The following is a 12969-nucleotide window of genomic DNA, read 5'->3' on the forward strand; positions in this document are numbered from 1 at the left end:
ATTAGTAGTTAGTTGGGTTTTTCTTTCTCCTTTTTTTGGTTGTTATTTGTTGTTTTCTTATTTATTTAATTTTACATTGGTGCTTATACTTGTTTGTATTACTTTTGTAACATTGTAAAAAATCTTAAAAATTTTCATTTTTCAATAAAAATATCTATATAAACAACTCAAAATGATTTTTAAAAAGTGTGGATGGAGTCAATGGATGGAAGCTTATGTAATGGCCTGGGTTGCATTGAGAAATCTCAAGGTACTTCACAGCAGAAGATGATGTTGGAATAGTGGAAATGTTGCTGTTTACTCTGAGGGTCACATTAATGTTATGGAGACCAGGGTTCCAATCTCACCGCAAGAACTGGTTAGATTAATAAAGCTGATTTCAAAGGAAGTGACTTCCTTTTTAATTTGTTCAAGGGGATGGGGACATCGCTGGCTGGGCCAATGTTTATTGCCAATTCCTAAACACCTTGGAGAAAGTGGTGGTGAGCTGCCATCTTGAATTGCCCAAGTCAATCAACCATGTTAGCCATCACCAATTGCTGTAAACACCCAACTGCTCCATGAATACTCCTTAGGGAGGAAATCTAAATTGAATTGAAATAGCTTTATTGTCACATGTACTCAAATCAGTGAAACGTTTACTAGACACCAATGACAGCTAGCTTCACTGGTCTGGCGCACTCAGACTCCAAATCCAGAAAAACACACTTGACTTTACTTCTTTCTTGGGATGCACAGAGATCTTTCAATTTTAAGGCAAATGGAGATCAATTCTTAGTACGCAGGGAGGTGAAAGGACATCAGATGATTGGTGAGAATGTGAATTTGAGATTACATTCAGAATAGCCATGGTCCCAGTGAGAAGTAATGTTGGCTCAAGGGGCTCAATTGCCTTCTCCTGCGCCTGCTTGCAATATTTTCACACGTTAATATGGTCACGGGCTTTCAAAGCTAATGACTGAAAGTGAAAATATGACCAACGTGCAAAATTGAAAGGCTGCTAAAAAGGCAATAGACCCACCCATTCATGGTTGACACTTGGTTGTATGTGGTATCAGCCCATATGATGACAAGGCTTGGTGTGTGGGATTTGGGATAAGGACATAGGAAAAGCTCAAGTCCTAAAATTGTTGAATTTAATATTAAGTCCAGAAGTCTGTAGAGTTCCCAAGTGGAAAGTGAGGTGATGTTCTTCCATCTTTTGCCGGGCTTCACTGGAGAATTGGAACAAGCCTGAGACAGAGACGTTGGCTAGGGAACAGGGCAGTGTGTTAAAGGGGCAGGCAACTGGAAGCTCAGCGTCTTTTTGCCGGTGGAATACTGGTGTTCTGAAAAGCAGTCACCCAGTCTACGCTTCATCTCCCCAGTGTACAGGAGACCACACTGTGAGCAGTGAATACAGTACGCTAGATTGAGTGTAGGGAAGGCCTTGGCCTGGTAGTCTTATCATTGGAGTGTTAATCCAGAGACCCAGGGGATATTCTGGGGACCTGAGTTTGAACCCTGCCACAGCAGATGGTGGAATTTGAATTCAAGAGGAGAAAGAAAATCTAGAATTAAGAGTCTAATGATGATCATGTCAACTGTGGGAAAACCTCATCGGGTTCACTAATGTTCTTTAGGGAAGGAAGCTACCATCCTTACCTGGTCTGGCCAACATGTGACTCCAGACCCACAGCAATGTGGTTGACTCCTAACTGCCTTCTGGGGAATTAGGGATGGGCAAAAAATGGTGCCCAGCCAGTGATGCCCACATCCTCTGAATAAGTTTTTTTAAAAAACTGCAGGTAAAAATGTTGCTTCAGCTGGAGAGTGAGTTTGGGCCCTGGATTGCGAACATGGAAGAAGTAAACGGACAGCTGTTGCACCTTCTATGACTCCAGGAGAAGGTGCCATGGGGCTGGGGCTTGGGGATGTTGGCAGTGAAGGAGGAGTAGACTAGGGTGGTGCAGGAGGGAGAAGTTTCTGCAGAAGGTTGATGGGGTGTAAGGTGGGGCTGATGTGTTTCTGATGGTACCATCTCATTGGCCGTGGTGAAATGATAGCTGATTTTTCTCTGGATGTGGATGCTGCTGTGATGGTAGGGGAGGACAAGGCACATCTATCGCTGTTGTGGGAGGGAAGAGAGGGGTGAGGGCGGAAGTGTGGGAAATGGGTCAGACTGGTTGAGGACCCTGTTAAGTATGTTTCAGGGAATCCTCGGTTGAGGAAGAAGGTGGACATTTAGGATGCTCCCTCTTGTTGTAGTTGGCATCATCAGAACAAGCGACGAAACAGAGAAACTGGGAGAATGGAGTAGAGTCTAGACAGGAAGCAGGGTGTGAGAATGTGTAATCAAGGTAACTGTGGGGGTTGGTGGGTTTGAGGTGAATATTAATGGCCTCTCCTCAGAAATAGAAACAGAATCGAGGAATGGAAGGGAGGAGTGAGGGATGGACCAGGTGGAAGTTAGGGCAGGTGGGAATGGGGAGTGGAATTGATTAACCTTTCCAATTCCGGACGAGAGAGGGAAGCAGCAATGCTAATGTCATTAACATACCGGAGGAAGAATTTTGGGTGGGGCTGGAGTAGGACTGGAACATGGAATGTCCCATGTAGCCCACAGAGAGACAGGCGTACCTGATGCCCATGGGAGCACCCATGGCCACCCATTTGATCTGGAGGAAGTGAGAGGAGTTAAGAGAGAAGTTATTCAGAGTGAGGATGAGTTTGGCCTGGCAGAGGAGGGGGGGGGGGCGGTGGTGGGTGGGGACAGAGGAATCAGAGAGCTCTGACCCCATCCTGGTGGGGGATGGACATGTAAAGGGATTGCATGTCCATGGTCCAGAGGAAGTGACTGGAGCCTGCTAACCAGAAATTCTGGAACTCAAGTAAAGCGTTAGAGGAATCACAGATGTATGTGGGAAAGGGACTGGAAAAGGCTCATGACTGGTCACTTAACTCAGTATCCTGATCCCATTTTCTCCCCATACCCTTTGATCCCTTTATGGGGAGTCCAGAACTAGAGGACATAGGTTTAGGGTGAGAGGAGAAAGATTTAAAAGGGACCTAAGGGACAACTTTTTCACACAGAGGATGGTGCGTGTATGGAATGAACAGCCAGAGGAAGTGGTGGAGGCTGGTACAATTGCAACATTTAAAAGGCATCTGAGTGGGTATATGAATAGGAAGGGTTTAGAGGGATATGGGCAAGGGCTGGCAAATAGGACCAGATTAGGTCGGGATATCTGGGTCTGTTTCTGTGCTGTACATCTCTGACTCTACGATTCTACTAAATCTGACTCCTTCTTGAAAACAGCCAATGTTTTGGCCTCAGTCGCTTTCAGTGACAGAAAACTCCACTCTCTGGGTGGAGAAATCTCTTGCATTTCAGTCCTAAGTGGCCTGTATTCTGAGCCCATGACCCTCTGGTTCTGTGGAAAGAATTTCAAACAAGAGCATAGGGAGAATGAAGCAGTGCCATGGGATCTGAGAGGTTAAAGGAACTCTCATTTAATGTCTCATCTGAAAGCCAGCACCTCCAAAAAGCAGGAGGCAAATTAATACCTGGGGCATGCCTCTACTGGGAGAAGTAGATAATTATTGAAATATGAAAGACTCTGGATCGAACTAAAACTAGGATCCATTTCTCCCCTCAGCAACATGTTCTGAAGCAAATGAATGAAGTGTTGGCCTAGATTTAGTATCCAAGTTTCTGTAGTGGGAGGAAGAACTCTCAAACAACTACAGAAAGTGCTGGAGAAACTCAGCAGTTGTCAGGCAGCATCGATGGAGAGGGAAACAAAGTTAACGTTCTGAGTCCAGTGACCCTTCATCAGAACTGAAAATGGGTGGGAAGTGGTGGTCTTTACACTGATGGTGGGGCAGGTGGGTGGTGTGGGGAGAGGAGAGAGTTGAATGGACGGCAACGGTGCAAAGTCAGAGAGAGAGAGAGAGAGAAAGAACAAAGGAGAAGCAAACAAAGGGATGGCTGATGATAAGGTGGAAGAGAGGGAAATGCCAAATGAGTGCGAATGTGAAATATAAATAGTTGAAAATGGGTAAAGAACAGGACCTCAGGTTTGTGGGTAGGTACTGAACATAGAAGAGGGTAATCATACTGTGAAATTATTGACTCAACATTGAGTCTTGAGCTCTGTAATGTACGAAGGTAAAGAGGACCTTGCATTGAGTTTCATTGGAGCACTGTAGCAGGCCTGAGACAGAAATATTGGCATGGGAACATGGTAGAATGTGCTGAATTCACGAGTTGCTGACCCAGATGCATAAAAGTTGCCATTGAGCAAAAGCATATACTATCGGTATTTGGAATTTCCCTAAACGTTGCAACTTTCAACCTTTCCAGCTTCAAAAAGTCCCTGCTATAGAATTGCAGCCTTTGAGAATTGGACCCTTCACACTGATGTTGGCACAAGTTTTAATATGATACTAATAACTTGTATTTACCTCAAGGAATGTGATATAGCTGTTGGGTTGTTTAAATTGGGAGACAGTGGGGAGATTTTTGGTCCACAAAATTCCACACAGATTTCAATAAAGATTTCTGTCTTCCAATTCACACATCAGCGAGGAAGTGCAGATCTGCTTCAGGCTAACCATTACATAAAAAACAAGTTAAAGATGCATGAGGATGAAATGGCATTTTGCAATAGTAATAACATATGTGTTAACATGAAGCTCCTTCAACTGCTGAAACCTTAACCCCTGGACTAATGGTTTCATTAAGAATATCGATTCAGGCATTCCCTGCAAAAGAATAGGAACATTTATCATTAATATAGCAGAAACAGTTCAATCCCCATAATTTTAAGTAGGCAAGTAATACGATCGAAGTATAATTATAATGTCTTCAACACCCTTGTAGTTTATTAGATTTCTAGATGATGCTGAACTTTGTGTCATATAGACAAACTACTGCATTCAATGCATGGCATATCTGCAGGCACTTTTGGTCTGTGTGTATCTGATTTCCGAGCAATTTGGCAGTTCCAGTGAGAAAACATACTCACTGTGGGGACCACTAGGAATGTCCAATTATGGAATCACTCTTTCAATCCATGAATTATAAGTGAGAGGAGTTTAGATTGTACTGGCCTCACTTCCATTCCTGACTTAGACCTTATTTGTCCAGTTTTTGTGTTTTGCAGTGTTGAGGAAAGGAAGACCTCCCATTTCCAATGTCAGAATTGTACCCAAGCAGAGAAGGTAAAATCAGTTGAAGAATGGTGCTCCTGGATCCAAATTTACAAGTCCATCCGTGCTTCGCCAATGTGACATTTCTCCACTTGCTGAAGGAGTTGGCCAACATAATACCATTTATCATTCTGAAGAAGGATCACTGAACTCTGTTTCTTTCTCCACAGTTGCTGCCAGACCTGCTGAGTTTTTCCAGCACTTTCTGTTTCTGTGATTCTATTAGTGACATAAGAATATTTGAACAGAAGAAATAGGAGCAAGAGGGCCCATTGAGCCTGCTCCACCATTCAATAAAATCATGGCTGATCTCTTCGTGGACTCAGCTGCACTTACCTGCCCTCTCACCATAGTCCTTAATTCCTTTACTGTTCAAAAATCTACTTAATCTTTGCCTAAAAAACAGGCAAGGAGGTAGCCTCAACTGCTTCATTGGGCACAAAATTGAGACCCTTCTGTTTGACGTTTAAAATTTTTGTTTGTTGTTTTATAGTGCTTGGAGAAAGTATTGTTTGAAGAATGGTCACTGGATTCAAAGCGTTAAATCTGATTTTCTCCCCACAGATGCTGTCAGACCTGCTGAGTTTCCCCAGCAATTTTTTTTTTTTTGTTTCTGATAATGCTGTGTAATGCTGAATATGATCCTGCCGCAGGTTTATTCCAGTAAGATTCAGAACCAGGTCAAACGTATACAAAACTTACAATCTTCAGTCTGGATAAATAAATCACCAGCCATCTTGCATTTGATCAACTTAATTGCAGAAGGAATTTTGACCAGGGTTACATTTCACTTACTGGAATTGATTTGAATAGAATTAGAATTAGCTTTATTGTCACATCACTCAAATGAGGACAGCGAGGGGAGGGGATGGCTTAGTGTGAGACCCAGGTAATGATCTGGAGACCCAGGGTTCGAGTCCAGCCATGGCAGATGGTGGATTTGGAATTGAATAAATATCTGAAATTAAGAATCTAATGATGACTGTGAATCCATTGTTGATTGTCAAAAATAACCCCCATCAGGTTCACTAATGTCTTTCAGGGAAGGAAGCTGCCATCCTTACCTGGTCTGGCCTACATGTGACTCCAGACCCACAGCAATGTGGTTGACTCTTAACTGCCCTCTGGGCAATTAGGGATGGACAATGAATGTTGGCCAGAGAAGTCCTCATCCCGTGAATGAATGAATAAGAAAATCTTTACAAGTTGCCACTAATGCCGCTACCTTGGGTACAAGGTACCTAGGCACAGATTCATTTAGTACAAGTCCTCAGGAGAAATTTAGAAGAATCAAGGAATAAAAAGTCCAACATTACAGATTGCAGGAATACATTAGAATAATAGAGAAATAAAAATATCAGAACAATGGTCCTTCCAACCCAGTCCATACTGCCACTTAGCCTTCAGCCCACACTAGGCTTTACTTGAGGCCAGGAGATTGCTCTGGAATCACCTTAAGGCTGGAGGTCCTTGCTGATTGGAGTCCATGCCAAACCAAAAGACCAGCATAAGCCGCTGGAAGACTGCCTCGTGCCGCTAAAAGACCATCACGTTGAGCTGAGAGACTGCCATGCCGGGCCGCTCAGATATCGCCATTTGGGGAAGGAGATCACCACATCAGCCCGAGAGATTCCTATGCTGGGTCGCTGAGATATCACCAACCAGGGCAGGAGATCACCACACCAACCCGAGAGACTGCTATTCCAGACCAAGAAAACGCATTCCACCATTTGGTTTCTCACACCCACCCAATCACCAGACAAGTGACTGGATTGCTACTCTGGTTGCAGTTTGGGAAAGCCTCTGACATCGTTAATGTGGCAGGGCTGGGTGTAAATGGTGTTCCACGTGTGGAAAGAGGTCACCGAACATGAAAGCTTTCCACAAACATCACAATGCTGTTGATATGATTCACATTTAATCTGGCCTTTTGGAGCATTCAAAGACATTCTTGTGAAACTGACTCAGGCTGGGGTCTTCTGCTCCTGGAGATGATGGGTTTGAAGGTGAGAGGAACAATCAATTAGCTGGGAACATACCAGAACCACATTGTTGCTGTTATTTAAAAGGGAATGGAGTGTAAAATTACTGACCCCTGACTAAAACCATACGTGGCACTCGTCTGACCACAGCTGGAACACTCAACCTCACCTCGTAAGACATTCCCTCCATATCAGGCATCAATCTACTGAACCATTTCTGGACTGACTTCATTACCAGTGTAAGTTCCTCAGAGAATCATAGATGAAATGATCATAGAACCCCTACAGTGTGGAAACAGGCCATTTGGACCAACAAGTCCACACTGACCCTCTGAAAAGTATCTCACCCAGACCCATTACCCTACCTTATTACTTTACATTTCCCCTGACTAATGCATCTAACCTATGCATCCCTGAAAACTGTGGACAATTTAACATTGTCAATCCACATAACTTGCACATCTTTGGACTGTGGGAGGAAACAGGAGCACCCGGAGGAAACCCACACAGACACAGAGAGAATGTGCAAACTCCACACAGACAAGGCGCAAAACTGCTCTAGCTACATTCTAGCTACAATCTCTTGGTGACACTGAAAAATAAAGCCCTTTACCAAATTCACGAAATGCAAGTTATCTGATCATTATCACATTGCTGCTTGTGGCAGTTTAGTGTGAGGTCTTGCTGTGCACAAATAGGCAGCTAATTTCCTTTCAGTGGAGTGGAGTGCCACAAGGATCGGTGCTGGGTCCACTACTTTTCATCATTTGTATAAATGATTTGGGTGTGACATAAGAGGTACAGTTAGTAAATTTCTAGATGACACCAAAACTGGAGGCGTAGTGGACAGTGAAGAAGATTACCTCAGGTTATAACAGGAACTTGATCAGATTGGCCAAGGGGCTGAGGAATGGCGGATGGAGTTTGATTTGGAAAAGTGCGAGGTGCTGCATTCTGGGAAAGCAAATCTTATAATGGTAAGGTCCTAGGGAGTGTTGCTGAACAAAGAGACCTTGGAGTGCAGGTTCATAGCTCCTTGAAAGTGGAGTCGCAGGTAGATAGGATAGTGAAGAAGGCGTTTGGTATGCTTTCCTTTATTGGTCAGAGTGTTGAGTGCAGGTCATATTGTGGCTGTACAGGACATTGGTTCAGCCACTTTTGGAATGTTGCATGTTTTTCTGGCCTCCTTCCTATCAGGAGGATGTTGCGAAACTTGAAAAGGTTCAGAAAAGATTTACAAGGATGTTGCAAGGGTTGGAGGATTTGAGCTATAGGGAGAGGCTGAACAGGCTGGGGCTGTTTTTCCTGGAGCGTCGGAGGCTGAGGGGTGACCTTACAGAGGTCTATAAATTCATGAGGGGCATGAGTAGGATAAATAGACAAAGTGTCTTCCCTGGGGTGGTAGAGTCCAGACCTAGAGGGCATAGGTTTAAGGTGAGAGGGGAAAGATATAAAAGAGACCTAAGGGGTAACATTTTCACGCAGAGGGTGGTACTTGTATGGATTGAGCTGCCAGAAGAAGTGGTGGAGGCTGGTACAATTGCAACATTTAAAAGGCATCTGAGTGGGTATATCAACAGGAAGGGTTTGGAGGGATATGGGCTAAGTGCTGTCAGGTGTGACTGGATTGGGTTGAAATATCTGGTCGGCATGGAAGAGTTAGACTGAAGGGTCTGTTTCCATGCTATATGTCTCTATGACTCTGTTACTCTATGACTACACTTCAATATGTCTAATTGGGCTGTAAAGGTCTTTGTGACATTTGAGATTGTCAAAGACACAATATAAATGCAAGCCTTTCTTTGTTTGCTCTCGGTTTCTTTTTCTTCCCCATTTGGGTGTTGATGTAAGATGTTTGAATCACCATTTGTATATTTTCTTTTTTCTTACAATGCTTCATGTGTTTGTTTATTTGTCTGTTTTTCAAGAGGAAGTCTCATTCATCATTTTACTCTTGAGACTTGTCTCTTGTTTCTCTAATGGTCCATTCAACACCAGCTCTGATCTCAGCACAGGTAGGCTCAATTTGGGGGATCCACATTCTCTTGCTTTGAGTGATGCCTCTTCAATGGAACACAAAATCCAGATACAACTGGAGCTGAAAATGTGAAATAAGATCATAAAATTCTGCAAGTGCTCAGCAGGTCTGGTAGCATCAGTAGAAAGTTAAACAGAGTTAACATTTCAGGTCAGCAACCCTTCTTCCGTAACATCCTTCTCCTTGAACTGAAGTAATAGCATTCCTTGTCTGGTCTATTTGACCTGTGAGGTTAGCTTGTTGGCTGGAGATCTTGTTTGTAAAGCACAGCAATGCTAACAGTGGGGGTTCAATTCCTATACTGGCTGAGGTTACTATGAAAGTCCCTCCTTCTCAATCTCTCCTCTTGCCTGAGGCGTGGTGACCTTCAACTTAAACCACCAGCAGTTATCTCTCATACAGCCGCCCTATATCCTTGTAGGACTAAAGCTAGTTTTCTGTTTGAATTGTGCTAACTCTGACTGAGAGCCATTTCCTTCATTGTGCCTGATAATTGTGCCGATGGGTTATGCCACTACTCCATAGAGTGCTATAGTAGACAAGCTGCAGAATCTCTACAGTGTGGAAGCAGGCTATTCAGCTCATCGAGTCCACATCAACCATCCAAAGAGCATCCCACCCAAACCCACTCCCTTGCATCCTTGCATTTTCAATGGCCAACCCAGCTAACCTGGACATCCCTGGACACTATGGGCAATTTAGTATGGCCAACCCATCCTTGGATGGTGGGAGGAAACCAGAGCACAAAGAAGAAACTCACACAGACACAGAGAGAATGTACAAACTCCAGACAGACAGTCACCTGAGGGTGGAATCAAACCTGGGTCCCTGACACACTGTGAGATTGCATTGCTGAGTACTGAGCTACCATGTTGCCCCATAAAGTCCTAGAGTCATACAGCATAGAAACAAACCCTTTGGTCCAACCAGTGTGAAAGGTGAGAGAATCACACCTTATGGATTATAGTAAAAAATGATCATATCTATTTCACTTTAAAGTAGAGAACAAATAACCAGACCATAATGATTTTTTACATTCAATTTTAAACCACTTATAAGATTCTGATTGTTTTGCAATCAGTACTTCTGGTAACTGTTAAATATATCTCAATAACTGGTGATGTGCAATAGAACGTGGAATATTACAGTGCAGTACAGGCCCTTCAGCCCTCGAAGGTTTCACAGGTTGGCACAACAATCTGAAGTCCATCTAACCTACACTATTCCATTTTCGTCCATATGTTAATCTAATGACCATTTAAATGAGGTTGGCAAGTCTACTACTGTTGCAGGTAATGCGTTCCACTCCCCTACTACTCTGAGTAAAGAACCTACCTCTGACATCTGTTCTATGTCTATCACCCCTCAATTTAAAGTTATGTCCCTTCATGCTAGCCATCACCATCCGAGGAAAAAGGCTCCCACTGTCCACCCTATCTAACCCTCTGATTATCTTATATGTCTCAATTGAGTCACCTCTCAACCTTTTTCTCTTGAACGAAAACAGCCTCTAGTCCCTCAACCTTTCCTCATAAGACTTTCCCCCATACCAGGCAACATCCTAGTAAATCTCCTATGAACTCTTTCCAATGCTTCAACATCCTTCCTATAATGCGGTGACCAGAACTGTACACAATACTCCAAGTGTGGCCACAGCAGAGTTTTGTACAGCCACAGCATGACCTCACGGTTCCAAAACTCAATCCCTTTACCAATAAAAGCTGTGCCTTCTTAACAACCCTATCAAACTGGGTGACAACTTTCAGGGATCTATGTACCTAGACACAGAGATCTCTCTGCTCATCTACACTACCAAGAACCTTACCCATGATTTGGAGATGCCAGTGTTGGACTGGGGTGTACAAAGTTAAAAATCACACAACACCAGGTTGTAGTCCAACGGGTTTAATTGGAAGCACTAGCTTTCAGAGTGCTGCTCCTTCATCAGGTGGTTGTGGAATACACGCTCCTACACTCACACATGCACCCCCTCAAAGATTTAAGACACTTTACATTCACATACACACACATATACACTCTCTCTCACACTCACAACCTCCCAACCCAGACAGACAGACACACACAAAGACCCACATGCACACATATACGTATACATTTGTGGGGTGAATTTGTACTTGCAGTTACATTGTACTTTGCTCAAAAACTGAATGAATTCATGTAAGACTCTGATTCTAATCTAAAAAGTGAGATAACAATCTAAACATTATGGCACAGATCGAGAACACGGGGCTAACACTTTCAACAGATTGTCTAGCTAACACCAATTATTACAATTAATCTGAGAATGCAAATTTTAAAAAAACATTTTGTGATTTACACATGAAAGAAGTGAAACTATCATAGTATTCGAACAGATGAAAGATCAACAAACAATCAAGGTATTGTTCAATGTATAATTTCAGTTATATCACACTGTAAACTTTTGCTATAAATTCTGTGTCTTACAATTGTGTACTCCACAACTACCTGATGAAGGAGCAGTGCTCTGAAAGCTAGTGCTTCCAATTAAATCTGTTGGAGGACAACCTGGCATTGTGTGATTTTTAACTAAGAATCTTACCATTAGCCCAGTACTCTGCATTGCTGTTGCCCCTTCCAAAGTGAATCACCTCACACTTTTCCACATTAAACTCCATTTGCCACCTCTCAGCCCAGGTCTGCAGCTTATCAGTGTCCCTCTGTATCCTACAACATTCTTCTGCACTATCCACAGCTCCACTGACTTTAGTGTCAGCGGCAAATTTATAAAAATGACAAACAGCAGTGGACCCAAACCAGATCCTTGCAGTACTCCACTACTAACTGAACTCCAGGATGAATATTTCCCATCAACCACCACCCTCTGTCTTCTTTCAGCTAGCCAATTTCTGATCCAAACTGCTAAATCACCCTCAATCCCCTGCCTCTGTATTTTGTGCAATAGTCTACCATGGAGGACCTTATCAAACAATGTTGTCTGACAATTAATTAATTAGCTTTCATCCCATTGAAATCAAGGACTCTACCTAACCAATGAAATTTACAGATTGACTACAACTATTGTGCTTTCTCTGATTGTACAGGAAGGTCTAAAGTTTATTCTTCTGTTGGCTTGACATTACATGTACAACTGTGTCCATGCAGATGAATTGTCTGGCCAGTTTTGTGTTGAGATCATACACTTCAGATAATAAAATGCATATTTGTCACTTTCCAATAACACACAGCTTGTAACAATTCTCATGTTGAATAGTGTTGACAAGGGAAATATATGGCCAAAAATGTTTAATCTTGCATTTGTTTTGAGAAACACAAGAATGCCAAACTTCAACCAATCACAACAACTTATAGCACAGAAAAACAAAAGAGTGTTCATTGGTTGACAAGTCAGTGCTGATTGGCCAAGCCATTTCCACGAAGAAAGAAACGGGAACCAATGGCTCCCTGGTCGTCAAAGAAAGGGTAGATGGCCTAATCATATTCTTTTTGTTTGGATGTAATATCAAGCAAACCGGCTTCACTAACTATCTTTTTATTTTTAATGTAGCAACAGGTGCCTTCAGATTATTCTGTGTATTCTTCCCAAAGCAAAATCACATCAAACAGTTGACATTTTGATTTGGATTTTACAAACACGGCTTGGGCATGAACAATTGGACAAACATGTTGCTTGATTCAATATTTGGTCTCTGTATCTGGTATCACTCTGGAATTGAAATTCATACACAACATTGCTCAATTATGTGATAGGAAGAG

The sequence above is a fragment of the Chiloscyllium punctatum genome, chromosome 7, assembly GCF_047496795.1.
Source record: "Chiloscyllium punctatum isolate Juve2018m chromosome 7, sChiPun1.3, whole genome shotgun sequence".
Taxonomy (NCBI): domain Eukaryota; kingdom Metazoa; phylum Chordata; class Chondrichthyes; order Orectolobiformes; family Hemiscylliidae; genus Chiloscyllium; species Chiloscyllium punctatum.